Source organism: Schistocerca piceifrons, chromosome 8, assembly GCF_021461385.2.
Source record: "Schistocerca piceifrons isolate TAMUIC-IGC-003096 chromosome 8, iqSchPice1.1, whole genome shotgun sequence".
NCBI classification, from domain to species: domain Eukaryota; kingdom Metazoa; phylum Arthropoda; class Insecta; order Orthoptera; family Acrididae; genus Schistocerca; species Schistocerca piceifrons.
In genome coordinates, this window is record NC_060145.1 from 112294660 (window position 1) to 112320759 (window position 26100).

A 26100-nucleotide genomic window follows, 5' to 3' on the forward strand; every position below is an offset into this window, starting at 1 on the left:
GACGACAGGGTTCGTTCCACAATTCATGTAGGCTGACTCTTTCAGCCATATATTTAAATGAGAGCGCAGTGCTCGTTAACTCACACAGCGCTATATAAGGCAATGTTTTCGCTGGGAACCGATGCGCCTTCTTCAACTTTCCAATGGCTGAGTCCCAAGCTGCGCTTGCAATTGGTTGCAAGCCTCCATCTTTATTGGGAGCGTTGTCAAAAATTTTTTTTTAATCGCTTCTTCTTCATCGCTGTCACGGAAACCATTTGTCCGTTTGATAATATGTGTCTCGTCGAACGCAGTTTGGTGTCCGTTTTCCAGAGCGTGTTCTGCTGCTTCTGATTTCCCAGGTTTCCGTAAGCACAAAACAACTGACGGCCCGTAGCTAAAATTAGCGGTGTTGCTGCTTCAAAAAATCTTTAGCTTTTGTTTTAAAATTTCTAACTCAGATACAAAGAATATTTACCCAGAAATTAGATAAAACTGTAAAAGAGCCAAGTCAAGTATTTTTACTTACTTCAACGTGAATTGTTAGATTTCAAGCCTGATCTATTCATTTAAAAAGAAATTCCTTTCCTGTTGTTTTAATTTGCGCAGAAAGATCAGTAATTTTTTCCTTGATTCGATGATGGCATCTGACGAAATTTACCTCGGTCGATTTCACAGCAAACGCATTTAGTCTTTCAGAATTCATAGTACTTTTTAGAGAAGTTCTTATTCTTTTCATTGTTGAAAAGCAGCGTTCTGCTTCTGATGTAGTTATGGGAATTGTCAAGAGGATTTTTATCAGTTTCGTAATTTCACCAACAACATTGTCCATATTTTTTTCCACGAATAATTTTAGCAGCCCATTTAAATTGTAGTATTAAGAATATCAGACCTACAACATACTTGTAGTTTACTTTCAAGCTTTCCTTTGTCACTCTCAAGATATATTCCAGTGGTCAGTACTATATTTTGAGAACAATTTAGCAGCTACCATCATATCAACACATACACTGTCCTACTCTCCCTTAGCATCCACCAAGAGTAGCTTTGAAGTTTTCTCACAGTACTTTGAGTTTCTTAATTCTAAAAGAGCAGTTTTGAATATTGTAATATATTCAGTAACTTTAAACACGCTGATTTCTTAAGACTGCATTTTAGATATAATCATATGAAAAGCTGTAACCAAAATTCTAAATTATCATGACTCAGGTATTTTAAAATTCCGATTGCTTTTGCAATGGTTTGATCTGCATTTGACGTTCACTGAGTTTCAGTAAGGCTGTTTTTTAAAGGTTTCAAATTTTCATGAAATCAGTTTGTGGTCTATATGTTGAATTTTCACTTTGTGCGCGATGGACGAGCAGTACTGAAGTGCATATGCTTCTTGAGAATGACCACACGGTGCAGCGATCTTGAGAATATTGGAATAGCCAGAATGTTAGAGATGTGCAGTACTATAAACTGCTCTGATTTTTACTTCTACTTCAGCTTTTTTGCCTTTCATGACATTTACACTATAAAATGAATGAGCTTCCAACTTTTGGCCATGTCCTTGAAGAATTACGTTCTATTATTGTAAAATACCTTTTGATATGCCATATGTAGTTTGATTTTCTGCCACAAAGAATCCCCAAAACGCTCAAACATTTCCCCATTCACTGCGTACTGTAGAGCAGCAACTTTTGGGTGTGTTCCGAAGCATCTGCTTGCGTTCCAAACGCGGATCAACACGCTATTAAGCAGGAAGTGATTGGGGGGGGGGGGGGGAGAGGAGAGGCTGTCTGTGCGTGGGTGAGCGTCTGAAAATGACGATGTGAGAGAGAAAAGAGTGGATTGAATCCGATATCGTCACGTACCCCATTCCTCACGAATAACATCAAATGATGGGCGATCCCAATCCTACATACCGATCGTATAAAGGTAAAATTAAAGACACTTTAATACTGTTATAAAATGCAAGGGTCTTGAATAATTAGTTGAAAGGAATAAGTAGGCTGTTGAAAATGGGTTATAAGATGATCTACAAAAGCAAAACAAGATGTCATCTTATTTCAGTAGCAAAATGTGCCGATGCCGCAAATATGAGCCATAAGTTTGATCCTAATTAAATGAGAATTTAATCGAAAAGTTTAAATTTAAAACATAGTTGTACTGACTAGCAAATATTTGGTACTGAACTCGCTCCTCGTAACAAGTCATTCGCATTTATCTCGCAACTGGTCTTTTGCGGGCCTTTGTTTATTGGAATGTTTTTGCTTCTACTGTCGTCTTCTTTCACCCGTGTCCGTTTTCACTGTTAACTATGATACACCCTTTATAGTTACTGCCCACCATCCTTGTGGAGCAGGTGTTGATCTCACCGCGGACTTCTAGACTGAGCCACACACAACTGATTTCATCAAAGTGTACGGGCTTGAAGACGGCGTTGACGCAAAGTCGAAACTAGTAGCGAAGTAAATATAAAATCTTAAGTACAGCTGGAGGAATTTCCTTTTTTGATAAAAATTATACCAGTTGTGTCCCAGCTTCATCCAGTTTAACTATGGATGTACGAAGAGCAATTATAGCTGATTTTGTCGCTAGCTCAATATGGGAACGCGTAGAGCTTATCTTCTGCGGAGCCTCAATTTCATCAAAGTGAGCTGAATCGAGTGCGCCGAACCACTTGTCCTTGCCAGCTTTTTACTCTCTCGTCAGATCTGCCACAGGTCACCACCTGTCCTGTTGTATAGAGCGCACAACCTCCACGTTATGTTATGAGGTGTGGTCGTCGCCTGCTTTTCGTTTCACCATCCTACAACTACTCTGCATAGTTGCTCACGACAATAGCACGGAAACAACCGATAAGCTTTTCCGAGATGTTCGTTCCCATGCACCAGAAAACAGCAGTCTGCCCTTATTGCGCTTATATCAATAAATTTTTCCATTTGTGGCCCCAATCGTCTGTAGAGTGATTCGTCTCTGAGCCGCTTGTACCGAGTGATACTGTGACGGTGTTACAAATTTTCAAGAATGATGAAGAAGGGTAAATGTATCAATCTGAGGTAAGGGACACTGGCCAGAAACGACAGAGTCGAAAGTTATACGCGAAAATCATTCTGCCACTTTTGACAGTGGATCTCTTCTATTCTAAGTTCTTTGCTTTCCATATTTTTGGAGACGGTAATATGGATCAAAGCAAGAATAAATGGTCAACTAGACATGGACTCTGAAACGCGTACGTAAGAGCTATGAACACTAGTTCAGTGGTAGACGGTCCAAGGCGCTGCAGTCATGGATTGTGCAGCTGGTCGCGGCGGAGGTTCGAATCCTCCCTCGTGCATGGGTGTGTGTGTTTGTTTTTAGGATAATTTAGGTTAAGTAGTGTCTAAGCTTAGCGACTGATGACCTTAGCAGTTAAGGTCCATAAGATTTCACACACATTTGAACATTTCAGTGGAAGATTTAGTAGTATGCACTTTAGAGACCGTGTTTACTAGATTTTTTTCATTGTTTCGGTCCACACTATCTGCTCCCAAAATATGGAAAGTAAAGGGCAGAACGATTTTCGCAAATAACTTTTGACTCGTTCGTTTCCGGACAACGGTCTTTTACCTCAACTTGATACATTTACCCTTCTTCATCACCACTGAAAGTTTGTATGATCGTCACAGTATCATGCTATATACCATCCCTTACACATCACGTGCCGTAAATATCGACAGGTGACATTCAGTCTCTTGGTGGGTCATAATGACTTGGCTCAACAGTGTATCTAGGTCCATAGGAATAGTGTTCTCTTCAACCTGTTTTTAAGATTAGAAGCGCTGCTTCTGTGTACTTTATCAAGTCCATGTCTTGTTATAATCGGAGGTGACTGCATTCGCCTTGTGACGGACGCTACCTACTTATACGAGGCGTGTTTTTTAAGTAAGTACCGTTTTGAAATTAAAAAAAGACGTGCTAAGATATCTCAACAATTTTATTTTTAAATGAAAGCCTGTACCTTCATTTACTTTTCTACATAATTTCCGTCAATATTGAGGCACTTGTCATAACGTTGTACCGGTTTTTGAATACCCTCCTCATAGAAGCCTGTCGCCTAACTTGTTAACCACTGCATCACCACTGTTTTCACTTGGTGATCGTCTTGAAGACGCTGACCGCCCAGGTGTTTCTTCAAGTGCAGGAACAGATGTTAGTCACTGGGCGCAAGATCGGGGCTGTACGGAGGATAATCTAGAGTTTCCCATCGAAAAGATGTGATGAGATCTTTGGTCTGATTCGCCACATGCGGACGGGCATTGTCTTGCAGCAGAACGATGTCCTTGCTCAACTTCCATGGACTGTTACTTTGATTCTGGTGTGACGTAGGCCACCCATGTTTCATCATCCGTAACAATTTGGCTTAAGAAATCATCACCATCGTTGTGGTACCGCTCAAGGAAAGTCAATGCACTGTCTAAACGTTTGGTTTTACGCACATTCGTCAAACTTTTCGGTACCAAACGTGCGCACAATTTTCGGTAATTCAAGTGCTCGGTCACAATGCCATACAAAACACTACGAGAAACATTAGGAAAGTCATCACGCAAGGACGAAATCGTAAAGCGTCTGTTTTTTCTCACCTTATTGTCCACTTCCTGCACCAAACTTTCATTAACGACCGAAGGACGCCCACTCCGTTGTTCAAATGGTTCAAATGGCTCTGAGCACTATGGGACTCAACTGCTGAGGTCATTAGTCCACTAGAACTTAGAACTAGTTAAACCTAACTAACCTAAGGACATCACAAACATTCCTGCCCGAGGCAGGATTCGAACCTGCGACCGTAGCGGTCTTGCGGTTCCAGACTGCAGCGCCTTTAACCGCACAGCCACTTCGGCCGGCTCCGTTGTTCATCATGTACATTTGTGCGGGCATCTTTAAATGCTCTCACTCACTTTCTTACCATTCCATCACTCATAATGTTTTCTCCGTAAACTGCACAGATCTCACGATGAATATCGATCGCTTTTAGGCCTTTAGCACTAAGAAATCTTATAACAGCTCGTACTTCACAGTCAGCGGGACTCACGATTATCGGAGGCATGTTAAACAATCAGTACACAACGTAAACAAGGAAGAATCAGACTGTAATGGCGTCACTGTGTCATGTAAAAATAAAATTATTGAGATATCTTAGCACGTCTTGTTTTAAATTTCAATACGGTACTTGCTCAAAAAACACGCCTCGTACATCCCGCTCGCAGTCTGGAAAAATATTGCATCTGCTGAGAATTGGCCACTCTCTATCTATTTAGCCCCTCTGTTCTTTTCTTATAACTCCTTCGCACCAGTGTTGTTAACAATACCTACGGGGTAATGGCTAAGAATGAGAGGAGTAATCTGGAAGCTGGAAGAATTCCGAAATTAAGTGTTGCATCTGAGTGAAATCTCTCCTTCCTCGTTCGAGCTGCGTTTACATGCGTCAGGCACATACTTTGCGCCCACGACGCTTGGAAAATATTACACTAACGTTCAACGATACGGAAACAGTTGGGTCCCCGCGGAGGCCATAAACCGCAAAACCAGCATTCACTCCACACCGGCTGTTGCCGACAGTTAGCCGACCACAAAATACGCATAATGAGGCCTCTCTGCGGTGTGCTCATCCGGGAGAGCGATGAAATGTTTTCCTGCGCGCACAGTGCGACGCGGGCCGTTGTAGTCCACAGCCTATGAATCCAGCAAAAGGTTCGGTTCATCTAGCATATGTGCTGTATTTGGTATATTAAGCCCTTTCCAGACTGCACTTAGTGGTAGACAGTTCATAAGAAGGAACTTCATAGAGATGTTTCCACAAATGAAGCGAAAATTGTACAAAAGCAATATTTTTCTCACAAATCAATAACATAAGTTTATTTATTTCTACACTGCTGGCCACCGTAAATGCAACACCCTGAAGGAAGCATCCGAAGCAAGTGAAATTTACACCATGGGTTTGCAACGATGAGATATGCAACTGATTAGAATTTCAGCGCAGACGCACATCACGCGCGCCTGTAGCGCCACCTCATAGCGCCATTTAAGGCTTCGCGATTGCGACCAGTGTACGTTCGGCACGTGTGTTTACCTTGTGGTTGTTTCACAAGACGATCAGTTATGCCTCGTAGACAACAGTGAACATCGTTTGATCAAGTATCCGAGTTCGACAGAGGAAGGATAGTGGCTTACCGAGATTGTGTCTTATCATACAGAGAAATCGCTAGTCGTGTTGGATGAAACCAAACAACTGTAATGCGGATATGTGACCGTTGGATGCAGGAGGGTACGACGGACCGACGTGGTCGATCGCATTCACCTCGGTGCACCACTGCACGTGCTGATAGGCAAATTGTGCGCATGGCAGTTACGGATCGCTCAGTGACATCCCGAATCATAGCACAGCACATTGCGTCTGTAATGCATCATCCAGTGTCTGCGTGTACCATGTTTACGCCGTTTACAGCAGAGTGGTCTGTCCGCAAGACGTCCATTGCTTCGTCTACCATTGACGCAGAACCACAGACGTCTCCGTCGCCAATGGTGTGATGACAGACGGATGTGGACGGCAGAATGGAATGACGTTGTCTTTTCTGACGAGGCACGCTTCTGTCTGCAGCACCACGATGGTCGGATTCGAGTGTGGAGACACCGTGGAGAGAGGATGCTGGACAGCTGCATTGTGCACCGCCACAGTGGTCTTGCGCCGGATATTATAATATGGGGCGGTATTGGATATTACTCCCGCACGCCTCTAGTACGCATTGCCGGTACTTTACATAGCCGGCGCTACATATCCGAGGTGCTGGAGCCAGTTGTCCTTCCTTACCTTCAGGCCTCGGCCACAGCCATATTTCAACAGGATAATGCGCGACCACACGTGGCACGCATTGTCCAAAGGTTCTTCGTCAATAACCAGATTGAAGTGCTTCCCTGGCCGGCTAGCTCTCCGGATCTTTCGCCGATAGAAAACATGGGGTTTATGGTTGCTCAACGAGTGACCCAGATTACATCCCCAGCTGCCACACCAGATGATCTTTGGCAACGTGTGGAAGCTGCTTGGGCTGCTGTACCCCAGGAACACATCCAACGTCTGTTTGACTCAATGCCGAGACGTGTGGCAGCGGTGATCTCCAACAATGGCGGCTACTCTGGCTACTGATTCTGGCAGGAACCACATGTCACAGACGTATGTAAACGTAATCATTTGATACTTGGTCAACATGTTACCTACAAAATAAATTTTGTTGTGCTACCTCTTGTCTTTCTTGGTGTTGCATTTACGGTGGCCAGCAGTGTATATTTAATTCTCAACATAGTCACCCTGGCAACGAACACGTATTTCCCAACGAGAGTCTAGTTTGTTGATACATTCACTGTAGAATGTTTAACTTTGCTGACACAGACACAATCTCACCTCTGTTGGTACAGCTTCGTATCTATCAAAGTGAAATCCTCGAAGGTGTTCTTGAAGTTTTGCAGACAGGTGGAAATCGGATGGGGCCAGTCGGGACCGCATGTGGCATCATCATTGAACCCGAGGCATAGGATTGCTGCAGATGTCGTAGCGCTCCTGTGTAGTCGGGCATTGTCATGCTGAAGGACAGGGTTCCCCATGTGAAAAATTCGTAACTGGCCTACAGTACGTCAGTCCTCGCTCACCGACGTACACTACTGGCCATTAAAATTGCTACACCAAGAAGAAATGCAGATGATAAACGGGTATTCATTGGACAAATATATTATACTAGAACTCACATGTGATTACATTTTCACCCAATTTGGGTGCATAGATCCTGAGAAATCAGTACCCAGAACAACCACCTCTGGCCGTAATAACGGCCTTGATACGCCTGGGGATTGAGACAAACAGAGCTTGGATGGCGTGTACAGATACAGCTGCCGATGCAGCTTCAACACGATACCACAGTTCATCAAGAATACTGACTGGCGTATTGTGACGAGCCAGTTGCTCGGTCACCATTGACCAGACGTTTTCAATTGGTGAGAGATCTGGAGAATGTGCTGGCCAGGGCAGCAGTCGAACATTTTCTGTTTCCAGAAAGGCCCGTACAGGACCTGCAACATGCGGTCGTGCATTATCCTCTTGAAATGCTGGGTTTCGCAGGGATCGAATGAAGGGTGGAGCCACGGGTCGTAATAAATCTGAAATGTAACGTCCACTGTTCAAAGTGCCGTCAATGCAAACAAGAGGTGACCGAGACGTGTAACCAATGGCACCCCATACCATCACGCCGGGTGGTACGCCAGTATGGCGATGACGAATACACGCTTCCAATGTGCGTTCACCGCGATGCGACCATCATAATTCTGTAAACAGAAACTGGATTCATCCGAAAAAATGACGTTTTGCCATTCGTGCACCCAGATTCGTCGTCGAGTACACCATCGCAGGTGCTCCTGTCTGTGATGCAGCGTCAAGGGTAGCCGCAGCCACGGTCTCCGATCTGATAGTCCATGCTGCTGCAAACGTCGTCGACCTGTTCGTGCAGATGGCTGTTGTCTTGCAAACGTCCCCATCTGTTGACTCAGGGATCGTGGCTGCACGATCCGTTACAGCAGTGCGGATAAGATGCCTGTCATCTCGACTGCTAGTGATACGAGGCCGTTGGGATCCAGCACAGCGTTCCGTATTATCCTCCTGAACCCACCGATTCCATATTCTGCTAACAGTCATTGGATCCCGACCAACGCGAGCAGCAATGTAGCGATTCGATAAAGCGCAATCGCGACAGGCTACAATCCGACCTTCATCAAAGCCGGAAACGCGATGGTATGCATTTCTCCTCCTTTCACGAGGCATCACAACAACGTTTCACCAGACAACGCCGGTCAACTGCTGTTTGTGTGTGAGAAATCGATTGGAAACTTTCCTCATGTGAGCACGTTGTAGGTGTCGCCACCGGCGCCAACCTTGTGTGAATGCTCTGAAAAGCTAATCATTTGCATATCACAGCATCTTCTTCCTGTCGGTTAAATTTCGCGTCTGTAGCACGTCATATTCGTGGTGTAGCAATTTTAATGGCCAGTAGTGTAAGTATGTTACACGCAGCCATGATACACGCTACAATTTGGAGCCCTCTGGCGGCAGAAGGTTGCAAATATGTAGACATAAGAATAAATATGAAGAATGTTAATAACGTTTGACAAATTGCCTATTGGCTTCTGTCTCGGGTTCTTCGACCGACGTTCGTCTGATAATTTTTCTTACGTTTCGCCAGCACGAGTGGCTGGCATTTACAAAGCTTCACCCTCCATTGCTGGTGGTGAACTGGAGCCGAGCTCGCGACCGCAGACACTATGTACCTGGTGCACCAACTTCCGAGGGCTTCTCCGCGGTCATTTCCGATGCAGTTCTCCTCTTGCTACCTGAGACTGTGTTCGCTGCAGCTCGGGAAATCAGGATCCGTTTACCTTGAGGCTTTGTTCTTCCTTGCTGAAGCTAATCCCGTGCTTTTGTATTTCTATAGCTTCTCTAAATAAGCAGGTGTGATAGTTCTTTTCTACAGCCAGAACTTCCGTGTCGGCGAACTTTGCTACATTGGTCGGTCTCAATCAGTGCGTGCTCTGCCACGGCCGATTTCTCCTTCTGCCCCAACCTGCAATGTCGCCTGTGTTATTTGATTCTGGTGTTGATTGATCGTCCACTCATTTCGACGTAAACGTTTCCGCAAGTGCATGGTATGCGGTATATTTCCGACATTCCAAGTGGGTCCCTTTTCTCCTTTACCGATCTAAGACAATATTTGATCTTCTTTGTCAGTTTGGAAATAGTCTTTACACCATGTTTGCACAGAAGGTAGCAAGTGGAGAACCGCATCGGAAATGACCGCGGAGAAGCCCTCGGACGTTGGAGCGCCATGTACACATAGTCTGCGGTTGCGAGTTCGGCTTCACTTCATCGCCAGCAATGGAGGGTGAAGCTTTGATAACACCAGCCACTGGTGCTGACGGAACGTCAGAAATATTACTAGGCGAACTTCGGCAGAGAAACATGAGGCAGAAGCCAACAGGCAGCTTGTTAACAAGTGGCCACGAAAGTCTTAACAATTCTGTATGAATAACGTTTGTTTTATTTAAAAGGTTTTAACAGTTTTCACATTAAATATTGGGTCATTACTTTTCAGCATGCCCATGTGAACTTTGTTGGTTCTTCATAAACCAAGAACGCAGTGGCTGACCCGGAACATTACACTCAGAATGGAAAATTCTAGCGCCAAAGAAAAGAATTAAGATAATTAAAAAATTTGTGTGTCGAACGCTTTTAAATATGGACAGAATACAGATAACCATGCTTACTGTACGAGGTAGGGAGGTCGAAAATTTACTATCACAACTCGACCTCTGCCTCTTAAATACAAGTGCTCCCACGCAGTTCAGTGTGGCCCATGGCACATATTCGGCCATTGATCTCTCGGTTTGCCGTCCTGGCCTTCTCCCATCTATCCACTGGAGAGGACATGACGACCTGTCTGGTAGTGACCTCTTCCCCATCTTCCTGTCACTCCCACAACGTCATGCCCACGGACGTCTATCCAGATGGGCTTTAAACAAGGCAGACTGGGAAGCCATCACCTCTACTGTCACATGGTGCCAACGATGCAGTCTCTGAGCAGGTCATTAAAACGATAGTTTCTGCCGCAGAAAACACGATCCCTCGTTCTTTAGGGTGCCCCGGCGAAAGACAGTCCCTTGGTGGTCGCCAGAAGTCGCTGAGGCAATTAAAGAGCGTCGGCGATCTCTACAGCGACATAAGCGGCACCCCTCCCTAGAGCACCTAATAACCTTTAAGCGGCTCCGTGCTCGCGTTGCCAGCTGATAAAACGGCGGAAACAGGAATGTTGGGAGAGGTATGTGTCGACCATTGGGTGCCATACGTCACCTTCCAGGTCTGGACGAAGATCAGACGTCTTTTTAGGTACCAGCCCCCAACAAGTGTCCCTGGAATTAACGTAAATGGCGTGTTATCTACCGACGCAAACGCGATTGCCAAGCACTTTGATGAGCACTATGCTCGAGCCTCTGCGTCGGAGAACCCCCCCCCCCTCTCCCCCAGCCTTTCGCACCCTTAAACGGTGGATGGAAAGGAAAGTCCTCTCGCTCACTACACGCCCCATTTACGGAGTGGGAGTTCCTCAGTGCCCTTGCACATTGCCCCGACACAGCTCCTGGGCCGGATCAGATCTACAATCAGATGATTAAACATCACGTCATCTTCATCCTGATCTGGTGCGATGGCGTCTTTCCATCGCAATGGCGGGAGATCACCAACATTCCGGTGGCCAAATCAAGTCAAAACCCGCTTGATGTGGATAGCTACCGGCCCATGAGCCTCACCAACTTTCTTTGCAAGCTGCTGGAACGTATGGTGTGTCGGCGTTTAGGTTGGATCCTGGAGTCACGTGGCCTACTGGCTCCACGTCAGGGTCGCTCTACCACTGATAATCTTGTGTCCGTCGAGTTGCCACCCGAACAGCCTTTTCCAGACGCCAACATCTTGTTGTCATCTTTTTTGACTTGCGCAAGGCATAAGACACGACCTGGCAGCATCATATCCGTGCTACATTGTATGAGTGGGGTCTCCGCGGCATGTTCCCGATTTTAATCCAAAACTTCCTGTCGCTCCATACTTTCCATGTCCAATTCGGTGCCTCCCATAGTTCCCCCCATAGTTCCCCCCGTATTCAGGAGAATGGCGTTCCGCAGGGCTCTGTATTGAGTGTCTTTTTATTAACGGTCTAGCAGCAACTGTAGTGCCGTCGGCGTCACCTACTCTGTATGCGGGTGACTTACGTATTTCGTACTGCTCCTGCATTACTCGTGTTGCTGAGCGACGCCTACAGGGAGCCATTCACAAGGCGCAGTCATGGGCTCTAGCCCACGGCTTCCAGTTTTCAGCCGCGAAGTCTATCGGCGCCGCACCGTTCATCCAGAACCAGAAGTTTACCTTAATGACGATCCACTCTCTGTAGTGGAGACATATCGATTCTTAGGACTGGTTTTCGACGCCCGATTGACTTTGCTACCTCACCTTCGTCAGCTTAAGTGGAAGTGCTGGCAGCACCTCAATGCTCTCCGGTGCCTGAGCAACACCAATTGGGGTGCAGATCACTCTACGCTACTGCAGTTCTACAGAGCCCTTACTCAATCCCGCCTTGACTATGGGAGTCTGGTTTACGGTTCGGCGGCACCCTGAGCGTTGCGTTTATTCGACCCGGTGCACCACTGTGGCGTTCGCAGCGACGGGAGCTTTTAGAATGAGTCCGGTGACCAGTGTCCTGGTGGAGGCTAGAGACTCTCCATTGAAGGTTAGGCGTGCACAATTGCTCGCCATTTACGTTGCACACGTTCGTAGTTCTCCTGCGCATCTGAATTACTGATATCTTCCACATCAGTGGCTCGGTCAGGGCTTACGATTGCGGTCCGCGTCCGGTCGCTTTTGTCTGAACTGGAGTCCTTCCCATTACCACCTTTTCTCGAGGTCCATTCACGTACACCTCCATGGTGTACACCTAGGCCGCAGATTCTTCTGGGCCTTTCGCATGGCCCTAAGGACTCCGTTAACCCTGCGGCACTCCGCTATCACTTCCTCTCGATTCTCGACTTGTACCGTTCCCATTAAGTGGTTTACACCAACGGCTCTACGGCTGATGGTAAAGGAGGCTTTGCGTATGTTCATGGAGGACGTATTGAACAGCACTCCTTGCCAGATGGCTGCAGTGTTTTTACTGCAGAGTGGCGGCCATATCTCGTGCTCTTGAGCACATCCGCTCATGCCCTGGGAGTCATTTCTCTTGCGTACTGACCCCTTGAGCAGCCTACAAGCGATCGACCAGTGCTACCCTCGCGACCCTTTGGTAGCGTCCATTCAGGAATCCATCTATACCCTGGAACGGTCCCATCGTTGTGGACCCCAGAACACGTCGGAATACCAGGCAACGAACTTGCCAAACAGGCCGCGTGGAAACCGCTTCTTGAGATGGGCATCACCGAAGCTGACCGACGTTCTGTCTTACGCCGCAGGGTTTTTCGGCTTTGGGAGACGGAATGGCGTAACAGTACCCACATGAAACTGCGTCTCGTTAAGGAGACTACGAACGTGTGGCTGTCTTCCACGCGGTCCTCTCGCAGGAAATCAGTTGTCATTTGCTGGCTCCGCATTAGCCATACGTGGCTAACGCATGGTTACCTCCTCCATCGCGAGGACCCATCTCGGTGTCGCTGTGGCTCACAAATGACGGTCGTCCACCTCTTGCTGGCCTGCCCACTTTTAGCCGCTCTGTGGCGGACATTTAACTTTGCCAGCACCCTGCCTTCGGTGTTGGTTGTCAATGGCTCAACAGCAGCTTTAGTTTTACGTTTTATTCGTGACGGTGGGTTTTATCTTTTGATCTAAGTTTTGGCGCATGTCCTTTGTCACTCTGCGTTTTCCATCCTAGTGCGTTTAGGGTGGAGGTTACAGAGTGGCTGGCTTCTCCTTTTTATTCTCATGGTCAGCCAGTCATTGTAATCTGCTCTCTTGCTTTGATCTCTTCTACATGTTTCTCGCGTCTCTCTCTGGTTTTCTTGCCCCATTTTGTCCAGTTAACTGTTTGTTGCCCTTGTATCATTCTTGTGGTTTTCTACTTCTTTCAAGCTGTGTTTTGTATGTTTCGAATATTTTACTCCCACCCTTGTGGAATTATATTAATCGGAATGAGGGACCGATGACCTAGCAGTTTGGTCTCCCCCCCCCCCCCCCACCTGTTTTAAACCAAACAACCAACCAAGAAGATGACCTCCTGAAGTTTTTATGCCTTTCGAATGAAACGGTGCGCAATTCCACAATTACAATCAATAACTGCTGCAGCACGGGTAATTGAGACTTAGACACCCTCGGTATACTAATTACAGCCACTTTATGAGTATGCAGATATAATATTTTCATTTTTAGCAAACGTATACTACCGCTTGCTAGGCGAAACAATCGTACCTAATAATCTGAAAGTTGTACGTGTCACATCAATGGAGAAGAAATGAAATCTTTGTATACCGCTGAATTATAGACCCGTAATACTGACATCAGCTAGATTTTGGAACATGTACAGTGTTCCAAGATTATGTACTACCTCGAAGAAAACGATCTACTGATACATAAGCAGCACGGTTTCGGAAAATATCGTTTTTGTGAGATAAAAGAAGAGGTTCTCTATTCACCTTTTCTCGAGGTCCATTCACGTACACCTCCATGGTGTACACCTAGGCCGCAGATTCTTCTGGATCTTTCGCACTGCCCTAAGGATTCCGTTAACCCTGCGGCACTCCGCTATCACTCCCTCTCGATTCTCGACATGTACCGTTCCCATGAAGTGGTTTACACCAACGACTCTACGGCTGATGGTCACGGAGGCTTTGCTATAGACGGGGGATCTGAAGTCGATTCTTTCCCTCTGGATTTGCAGAAGGCTTTTGACATTGGTTCTCATAAGCTGCTTCTAATCAGATTACGTGTTTACAGAATATCGTCCCACCTATGTAAGTGGATTCGGGATTTCCTGTCAGAAGGATCACAGTTCGCAGTAATCGGCGGGAAGTCTTCGAGTAAAACGGAAGTGCTATCTGGAGATCCCCAAGGAAGCGTTACAGGCACTCTGCTGTTTTCAAAGTATACAAACAGTTTACGACACAATCTGAGCAGCCCTGTTTTCAGTGGTTCCAGATGATGCCTTCGTTTACCGTCTAGTACAGTCATCAGAGGATGAAAACGAATTACAAAATGACTTACATCATAATCACATATCTTCATGGTGGGAAGCATGGCAGTTAATCATGAACAATGAAATGTGTGCTGTCCTGCGCATGAGTATTAAAAATTTCCGTTAAATTTGAATTAATAATTAATAACAGCAATTTAAAGGTTTTAGATTCAACTAAATACCTTTCGATTACCGTTATGGACAACTTACATTGTAATCATTCTAATCATCACACGAAGTCTGTTGAGGGAAAGGCGAATCAAAGACTGCATTTTCTTGACAGAGCACTCAGAAGATGATAACGAAACTACCTACACTATGCTTGTCTGTCCTCTTCTGGAGTTCCGCTGCGCGGTATGCGATCCTTACCACACTGAATTGATGGAGTATATCGAAAAATTTTGTATAATTGTGCAGTAGGGGTGAGTGAATCACGGATATGATGCGCATGTTCATTTGACAGTAATTAAAACAAAGACTTTGTGTTGCGGCGGTATCTTTTTACGAAATTTGAATCACCATGTTTCTCTTCCGCACGCGAAAAAATTTTTTGGCGCTAAATACATGGGGAGAAACGATAACTGTAATAAATTAAAAGAAATGAAAGCTGTCACGGAAAGGAATATGTGTTCATTTTTCCCATTTGCTGTTCGAGAGTAGAATGGTCGAGAATCTGTCTGAAGGTGGCTGATGAATCCTTCACCAAACACTGAAGTGTTAATTGCACAGTAATTATGATGGCAGCAATTCACATTCAACTGCGTCAGTTAAGACACTGGATTCGCATTTTAAAGGAATTGGATTATAATCACCGTCCGGCTATCCTGATTTAGGTTTACGCGTTCTCCCGATATCACCTCATTGCTAATGTTGGGAGAGTTTCTTCGAAAGTGGCATGGAGGATCTCCTGTTCCAGCCCTTTCCAACCCTGCTTTGCGCTCTCGCTGTAACTACGTATTTGTTTGTGCAGAAGCACACACGCGCGCGTGCGCTTGTGTGTGTGTGTGTGTGTGTGTGTGTGTGTGTGTGTGTGTGCTCTCTAATTGTACATTTCGTTAATTTTCTGTCTTCCGCTAGCATTAGATTCTTTCGCTGATATCGATCAACACTGGTACCAACCGTGCCCCATTTCAGAAAAAGCACTTCTGCTTGAGATATCACCGTACGTTGTAAAAGACAGCATCTCCATAAAACTTCAGACATCGATGTTGTTTCCGAAATACAGTTTTATTGCACTACCTTTTATTGCCTAGTACATGTACAATTCGCCGTTCGTGTCACGGTGCTGAGCAGTCTGTGGCAGAATTATGAATCAATAAAGATGAAAAACATAAGTGCATATTTTTGTGTGACATAAGGATCACAAAAGAGATCCTGTGGTAAAAAACACATTTAAATCATACTTATATATTATATTTTATAGCATTACATATCTGTTACAGCGAAACTTTAGTGATATAGTTGAATTGAATGTTTCCTGAATTATTAGATAAATACTTCTCTAGTATTTGTAAAGGCAGAAGAAAGAAACAGTGTCGTAAGAGTGGAGATGTCAAACTACTATCACACCGTGATAAACGTTTTACTTTCAATATATTTACGTCAGTTACCACATGATTAAAACAGGGACAGTTATAAGACAGTTCACTAATGACGTAAGATGGACGTCACATCAGTTTAGACGTACTTGAACTGGCGATAAGTACCGAACCAGCATGTTGTGAAAAAAGATTACTTGCTTTAAGCAGGTATTATCTATGCTAATAATCATGTCGTTATCAGACATGTATTATGTTGCTAGCTCTAAAGAAGAAAAACATAAGAATGCATTTCATTTGACCTATATAGTTCTTACACTTTGCAAACAAATGTTCCTTTTTCTCTCGATACACAAATTAGCATTACAATTCTTGCAGCGAACTGATGAACTTCCCCTGCAACTCTGGCACAACTAGTCAATGTCCACCATTACCCTGGTGAACAACTTAGTTCTAAAAATTACTGAAAAGACGTGCCGTTTGGGGTCATTCGAAAACTACTCATGTAGAAACAGTTCTAAATAACGCAGCAGAACACGCCGTATTCTCTAGAAATACGACAGCTTTCTTGCGAAAGACTAAGCTGAAAAATTTATAATGTTTAAGAAATTACTCACATACGTTTGTGGAATAACGTCTGCCATAACAACTTTTTGTCCATATATTCCTGAAAATTATATATATATCACTTAATAGTTTTTAAAACTTCATAACTCTCCTTTTTAAAGTTCAGTAATAATAAATATCAACTGATGAAATAAATGTACCCATGCTAGTAGGGACTCCCATGGTGAAACAGCTCGAGTGGTCCAATGAAATGTCGCGGTGCAGCATCACTTCCCATACTTGTTATCTGAAGTGTTACAAATCAGTGCTGTGTGCAAACTGAGAGGAAATGCTTCTCTCTATACAAATACAATAACATATTTTAAGTGACAGACTGTTTTGGATCAGTTGGTTATATGAGCGATAAAAGCTTGATCGTACGTATCCCGAACTAAACAGAGTAACATTATCATTTCCTATGATTCCTATTCGCTTTGGTGCCCCTACTATGAACTGCAGCTGTCTACGAGCTCAGGGTGTTGTTATTTCAGTTACATCAACAGAACTGGTGAATCACTGCGAGACGTGTGGGCTCACCCGATGTTGCTGAGAACGCGGAAAAGATGCTGTGATATCTTTTACGAATAGCTGTCATTGTTGTAGCAGTTTAGATTCGCAGCCCAATGTTTCTACCAGAACCTGGGGACTACGTCAGACTAAGAGACCACATGGAACCGCCAACGGCAATCACGAGTTTAGGTTCTCGATGTGATGGCAACTTCCTGTACTAAGTATCTTCCAGACTAAATACCATGGAGTAACGGGCCATCCCAGGCGCACTCTATGAGCAAGCCAGACTGCTGCCGCCCAGGGACAGCGAGTCGTATCCTGTGCAGGGGCAGTGGGTCATATTCCGTGCACCGCACCCGTCTTCAAACATCACGGAATGGGATCCATCACGCCACATGGCAGCGGTGCGATGGTACGTCGCCATTTTCATACATACTACACACCAACATGAAAAGTCCTTGGGTTGACGCTTCCGGCAATTGTTCCACGAATTCCGGTGGGATGTTATCTATCCATTCTGCCTTAATTCGTCTCAAATCTTCCATAGCCCCCCTCTATCTCCCATACTGACTCCAATTTCTTGCTCTATCAAGTCATCAGAGAAGTTCTCTCGTTCATCTAGGCCTTAAGTGCACTCTTTCCACCTAACCGCTCTCTCCTTTGCGTTTAACAGCGAATTTCCCGTTTTACTCTTAATGTAGCCACTATTGTATATTTCATTTACTCACTTTCAAAAAGAGCTGCCATTCATTACACTAAGTCTAAATTATGCCTAAATTTTACTGATTTCCGTACAATTGCCCAACGACAATACTTTACTGTGGAGAACATCATCGTCCTCGAATAACCTAATCGAATCTGGCAAATCGATTGTGTATACTGAGAACAGTATAGATTCTATTGCCTTTCGATGGGACACACCCGACTTTACGCTAGTTTTTATAGAACATTCGCCGTCCAGTATGATACAGAGATTGATACAGGCATAATGTCATATGGTGGCCAAGAGCCTGCTTTGCTGACCGGCGTAGCGGACAATCGCTAAGTATTTGGAGCACTGGAGCACTGGATATATCATCTCGATGCATAGGTATTGAACTCAATGTGGACAGCAGACGCTATTTGACGAAAAAATTAGAGAGTCTTGGGCACTGGTCTGTTCTTCAGGCAACCGCATTCCGTTCTTCAGCTGGACGACGTTCGAACAAAGAAGCCGAGTATTGCGCAAGCGTTCTTCTACGGGTATATCTCTTGTCCTGTGATGCGCGAACAACGGATATGTCGACTGCGTGGTCGCCGATTTGTGCGTCGCGAATCTCCAGCAACCACTGTTGATTTTTTGTAGACTCATTAAAACTTGTTGAAGAAAAGGTCCCCATGAATATATCAAATCTCCTCCTGATTCTATGCTCTCTGTTGATAGGGTTTGTTTAAGGACTAGACAGCTTTATCCCGTACTAAATTCTGAAGTGAGAGATCAACTGCAGCACATTTTGGAAAGTGTTCTTTTTTTCAGTCAGCCAGCCAGGTAGCAGCAGCCGGCCGAGACACAAGCGTCAACAGGAAAGTAACAGTTTTTGTGAGACACTTTACGAGTTCCTTGGCAGTTCACTTTCTTGAATTTGTGCGTGTTAATTTAATATTTAACAGACACAGTTCACCCGTCTTCGTTTGTGTCGGAAAGTAAGGCGATCTGGTACATATTGAAAGTTCCTGACCGGCAACAAATTTGGTCTCACCTGAGTGCTTTGGTAGTTTAGTTTTTGAATCTCTGAGTGTGAATCTAATCTAGTAGACACAGTTCTTGCGTTTTCGCCAGTGTCTACAGGAGAGTTTTGTAGCGCATCTCGATAGTCCTTTTTCTGTGTGTCTGGTGCAGTTTTCCAGGATCTTTAGTATGGTTAGTGACTGCGACTGCTGTCTTGCGTATGCGAGCCGAGTTGGTGACACTTCGCTCTCAGCTCCAGGCTGTGGAGGCTTTGGTTACTCAACTTGAGACTGCAGTTGGTGGGTGTCACAGTTGTGGTCTGGTCTTGGGGGTCCAACGGACCTACTAGTCCGCCGATCGGTCCGCAACAGTGGCCGGAGTTGGAACACTTGGGCGGAGTGAACACACTAAGAACTCCAACAGTCCTCTCTATTCATGTTAGCACAAGGCTCTCAGAACATGAAAGATATATCCGCCTGAAACAACACACTAAGTCAGCAGTGGCGGAACACCGAGACGAGTGCGGGAAACCAATATTTTTTCAAGAAGCCCGCGTCCTGGCGAAACAGCCTCTCACTTTCAAAAGAAAGATTAGAGAGGCGATAGAAATAGCTATAAGACCCGCCAACATGAATAGAGAGGACGGGTACAAGCTTCCGAGGTCTTGGCTGCCTGCAATAGCAGGGCTACGGAGCGGCGGCAGACCGTGGCGGCCCATGCAGACACGCGGAGAGCCGCAGTAGTGGTCGCGAGCACACAAAGCAATGGCACGCCGCAGCCGGCTTCTGGACAGCATGGAAACAGTGTGACGTCACAGCCATCACCTGTTCGCTATTCGTCCGTCTCCTCCAATGGGGTGGATTAATATAAAGACCAATAGAAAACAGCTGTTTCAGCCAATGACAGATAATAATGGAAACACCAATAAAGCATACCTTTCACCCCTCCTCCTCCTCCTTTTACAGCCAATCAAGTAACGACACGGTTTTCTCGTGCAGCTATTTAAGGAACCAAGTGTGTTCATTTAGCAGTTAACGTAAGGCCCTGATGAAGGCTAGCTGCAACGCTGGCCGAAACGTTGGCGCATTTTAAATTATGACGATGCGGTCTGATACCCTGAAGAATTTTATTGAAGGAAATGTAATTTGTTTATTCTATGATCACATTTATGTATCAATAGCTCAAGATAGATAACCTATGCCCGCATCTCGTGGTCGTGCGGTAGCGTTCTCGCTTCCCACGCCCGGGTTCGATTCCCGGCGGGGTCAGGGATTTTCTCTGCCTCGTGATGGCTGGGTGTTGTGTGCTGTCCTTAGGTTAGTTAGGTTTAAGTAGTTCTCAGTTCTAGGGGACTGATGACCATAGATGTTAAGTCCCATAGTGCTCAGAGCCATTTGAACCATTTTGAGATAACCTATAATAACAGAATTAAAGAAAATTTAGGACTGAAATTTGAAATAACACTCAAAACAAATTATTAATATTTCTAATAAAATGAATGCACAGAAGAGTTGAACTACGTCTTGCAAATGTACATACAAAATCCGGCATGTGAAAATTGTGGTGTGAGTACCTAAAGTCGGTTTTCAAAAATACCATTAAATCACATTCAAAATTCAAAACTCGAAAGCCAATGAAGTAAAGTACTTTAAAAATTTGGTATTGCTTAATCTTTACAGAATCGACACGATTTTAAAATTTGCTTGCTATCGGCAAAGTAGAATTAAAATTAAATTTTTGAGTGGAGTCTCCCCTTAAGAACCGCGCCTCATAAACTGTACGGTCGTATCTAAGGCTACGCCGAACCTAATTGTAGTCATTCCTCTGAAGGCAGCACATTGTTTGAACTTCTGTTGTTTTACCAGTCGACCGTGCTGCACTACGTAACGCCGTCGGACCATTCCATTTAACCGCGAGCGCTCAAAGCTCAAGCGGCGAGAAAGCGTGAGCGGTGTTGCTCGCCCAGGCTCATCCTCAACAGGCCTGCTGTCGACACTGTTACTAGGAATTAGTTTTAACATATGTTGAAAGGTTGCAGAACTGCGACCAATCAATTTTTTATGATAATTTATTTTGTCTCTACAGTTTCATGCTGGGTTGCTCATCTTCTAACGGAGGGAGAAAGCATAGATTTATTTGCTTGCCATTTGACTGCGTTTGCCGGCCGCTGTGTTCGAGCGGTTCTAGGCGCTTCAGTCCGGAACTGCGCTGCTGCTACTGTTGCAGGTTCGAATCATACCTCGGGTATGGGTGTGTGTGATGTCCTTAGGTTAGTTAGGTTTAAGTAGTTCTAAGTCTAGGGGACTGATGACCTCAGGTCTTAAGTTCCATAGTTCTTAGAGCCATTTGAACCGTTTGACTGCGTTTTATTTTCGGTGACTGTCCATACAGATTTTTATTACAACAACATCTCAAGGCGAATGCTCTGATTGTTCCTTAAAAAAGGCTTAGCTTTTAAGATAGCCGTGTCAGTCTTCGCTAGAATTAACAAAATTCAAAAGACATTTAGCCCGCTTTGTGTGGTTTCCACGGAACACCAGGAGAAGATAAGTTCTTTTCGTCCCCCTTTAACTTTACTTACAATATTCACAAGACTGCCAATATTTACAAATTTATCAATGATTCTGACGTTTTTATCATCGTTGCAACTTCAGTGCATAGGCCACACAAGACAGAAATGATTTTAACATCAGCTCGAAGCTTCTGTAAAGCCTTTTCAATCGTTTCGTCAGTCTTCATTGCTGTTCTTTTCTCATCAAAGTTTAAAATTAGTCGGTAAATCTGGAGTCTGTGGTACTCTGTATCTTATCGAAGATACATTCGGATGAACTTTTGATGTTAATGTATTTATTCTTCGGTTCCATCCTCCTGAGATGTTTTTAGTGCGTTGGCACCTTTCACTATAATTCCACATCTCTCTTGGCATGGGTTCGTTATCAAGCCACCGGTCCACTATATTGTCATTAAAGTCCTGAAGATTTTGGCTTTCATGTGTGATCTTCTTAATACACAGGTAACAATCATCCAACATTTCCCGGGGGAAGATGGGCTAGAGCAGAAAACATTCGGATGTCACAGTTCATTTCCTCGTTTTCTTTATAGACTGGTTCAAATGGCTATGAGCACTATGGGACTTAACATCTGAGATCATCAGTCCCCTAGAACTTAGAACTACTTAAACCTAACTAACCTAAGCACATCACACACACCCATTCCCAAGGCAGGATTCGAACCTGCGACCGTAGCCGTCGCGACAGACTGGAGCTCCTAGAACCGCTCGGACACTCCGGCCGGCTTATAGACTGGAACGATGTCGCAACATTGAACTTGCAATTATTAACCTCTGTTTTAGGAACAAACTGTTACCTACTCGAACAATGTCAGTTTCGAGCTCCATCATCAGAGATGCAGGGTTCCATGTTCCTCGCTTTTTACATTACAGCAAAGCATAAGCAACTGGAGTGCTGTTTCTTTCAAATGGTTCAAATGGCTCTGAGCACTATGCGACTTAACTTCTAAGGTCATCAGTCGCCTAGAACTTAGAACTAATTAAACCTAACTAACCTAAGGACATCACACACATCCATGCCCAAGGCAGGATTCGAACCTGCGACCATAGCGGTCGCTCGGTTCCAGACTGTAGCGCCTAGAACCGCACAGCCACTCCAGCCGGCGGTGTTTCTTTCCTCGAAAGAACTGTTAAGGTCGCCGTGGAGTATAAACAACTGTCCAAGCTGCTTGCTCGAACTCGTGAACGTTCCATCCACAATGAACGATTCGCAGTTTGATCAACACACTTTTCCCTTTTCGCTGGCAAACGTCAGTAATCTGACATTTGGTCGGCTGTTATCATCTGCAAGTATAAAATTGCTACCATCATTCATCGGTAAATTACTCTACTGGCTATTAAAATTGATACACCAAGAAGAAATGCAGATGATAAACGGGTATTCATTGGACAAATATATTATACTAGAACTGACATGTGATCGCATTTTCACGCAATTTGGGTGCATAGATCCTGAGAAATCAGTACCCAGAACAACCAACTCTGACCGTAATAACAGCCTTCATACTCCTGGGCATTGAGTCAAACAGAGCTTGGATGTCGTGTACAGGTACAGCTGCCCATGCAGCTTCAACACGATACTGAAATGCAACGTCCACTGTTCAAAATGCCGTCAATGCGACCAAGAGGTGACCGAGACGTGTAACCAGTGGCACCGCATACCATTATGCCGGGTGATATGCCAGTATTGCGATGACGAATACACGCTTCCAATGTGCCTTCACCGCCATGTCGTCAAACACGGATGCGACCATCAAGATGCTGTAAACAGAACCAGCCATGGTCTCCGAGCTGATAATCCATGCTGCTGCAAAAGTCGTCGAACTGTTCGTGCAGATGGTTGTTGTCTTGCTAACGTCCCCATTTGTTGACTCAGGGGTCGAGACGTGGCTGCACGTTCCGTTACAGCCACGCGGATAAGATGCCTGTGATCTCGACTGCTAGTGATACGAGGCCGTTGGGATAAGCACGGCGTTCCGTATTACCCTCCTGAACCCACCGATTCCATATTCTGCTAACAGTTATTGGATCTCGACCAAAGCGAGCAGCAATGTCGCGATACGATAAACCGCAATCGCTATAGGCTACAATCCGACCTTTATCAAAGTCGGAAACGTGATGGTACGCATCTGAGTACCCGTGGTCAAGGGGTAGCGTCTTTGAATCCTAATCAAAACATCTTCGGTCCCGGGTTCGATCCCCGCCACTGCCTAAATTTTGATAAATAATCAGCGTTGGCGGCCGAAGACTTCCGGCATAAGAAGTCAGCCTCATTCTGCCAACGGCCTTGTCAAAGAGGGCGGAGGAGCGGATAGAGGTTCAGGGCACTCTCTTGTCCTAGGGATGGGAAATTGCCCCTAAAGGCGGAAGAATCAGCAATGATCAACGACATGAGGATGCAGAAGGCAATGGAAACCACTGCATTAAAGACACGTAACGTGTATCCACAGGACATGTGGCGTGTAATTGAAGAAGTGCCATGATGATTGGCAAAAGATTCCGGAATATTCCCCCATTCGGATCTCCGGGAGGGGACTGCCAAGGGGGAGGTTACCATGAGAAAAAGATTGAATAATCAACGAAAGCATAACGTTCTACGAGTCGGGGCGTGGAATGTCAGAAGCTTGAACGTGGTAGGGAAACTAGAAAATCTGAAAAGGGAAATGCAAAGGCCCAATCTAGATATAGTAGGGGTCAGTGAAGTGAAGTGGAAGGAAGACAAGGATTTCTGGTCAGATGAGTATCGGGTAATATCAAAAGCAGCAGAAAATGGTATAACAGGTGTAGGATTCGTTATGAATAGGAAGGTAGGGCAGAGGGTGTGTTACTGTGAACAGTTCAGTGACCGGGTTGTTCTAATCAGAATCGACAGCAGACCAACACAGACAACGATAGTTCAGGTACACATGCCGACGTCGCAAGCTGAAGATGAACAGATAGAGAAAGTGTATGAGGATATTGAAAGGGCAATGCAGTATGTAAAGGGGGACGAAAATCTAATAGTCATGGGCGACTGGAATGCAGTTGTAGGGGAAGGAGTAGAAGAAAAGGTTACAGGAGAATATGGGCTTGGGACAAGGAATGAAAGAGGAGAAAGACTGATTGAGTTCTGTAACAAGTTTCAGCTAGTAATAGCGAATATCCTGTTCAAGAACTACAAGAGGAGTAGGTATACTTGGAAAAGGCCGGGAGATACGGGAAGATTTCAATTAGATTACATCATGGTCAGACAGAGATTCCGAAATCAGATACTGGATTGTAAGGCGTACCCAGGAGCAGATATAGACTCAGATCACAATATAGTAGTAATGAAGAGTAGGCTGAAGTTCAAGACATTAGTCAGGAAGAATCAATACGCAAAGAAGTGGGATACGGAAGTACTAAGGAATGACGAGATACGTTTGAAGTTCTCTGTCGCTATAGATACAGCAATAAGGAATAGCGCAGTAGGCAGTACAGTTGAAGAGGAATGGACATCTCTAAAAAGGGCCATCACAGAGGTTGGGAAGGAAAACATAGATACAAAGAAGGTAGCTGCGAAGAAACCATGGTTAACAGAAGAAATACTTCAGTTGATTGATGAAAGGAGGAAGTACAAACATGTTCCGGGAAAATCAGGAGTATAGAAATGCAAGTAGCTGAGGAATGAAATAAATTGGAAGTGCAGTGAAGCTAAGACGAAATGGCTGCAGGAAAAATGTGAAGACATCGAAACAGATATGATTGTCGGAAGGACAGACTCAGCATACAGGAAAGTCAAAACAACCTTTGGTGACATTAAAAGCAACGGTGGTAACATTAAGAGTGCAACGGAAATTCCACTGTTAAATGCAGAGGAGAGAGCAGATAGGTTTAAAGAATACATTGAAAGCCTCTATGAGGGTGAAGATTTGTCTGATGTGATAGAAGAAGATACAGGAGTCGATTTAGAAGAGATAGGGGATCCAGTATTAGAATTGGAATTTAAAAGAGCTTTGGAGGACTTACGGTCAAATAAGGCAGAAGGGATAGATAACATTCCATCAGAATTTCTAAAATCATTGGGGGAAGTGGCAACAAAACGACTATTCACGTTGGTGTGTAGAATATATGAGTCTGGCGATATACCATCTGACTTTCGGAAAAGCATCATCCAAACAATTCCGAAGACGGCAAGAGCTGACAAGTGCGGGAATTATCGCACAATCAGCTTAACAGCTCATGCATCGAAGCTGCTTACAAGAATAATATACAGAAGAATGGAAAAGAAAATTGAGAATGCGCTAGGTGACGATCAGTTTGGCTTTAGGAAAAGTAAAGGGACGAGAGAGGCAATTCTGACGTTACGGCTAATAATGGAAGCAAGGCTAAAGAAAAATCAAAACACTTTCATAGGATTTGTCGACCTGGAAAAAGGGTTCGACAATATAAAATGGTGCAAGCTGTTCGAGA

General features: G+C 44.7%; 1 pseudogene; it reads right to left on the minus strand.

The window, feature by feature from the left end:
• Positions 1 to 544: 544 nt before the first annotated feature.
• Positions 545 to 1314, minus strand: LOC124712109 (annotated as a pseudogene).
• Positions 1315 to 26100: the final 24786 nt, after the last annotated feature.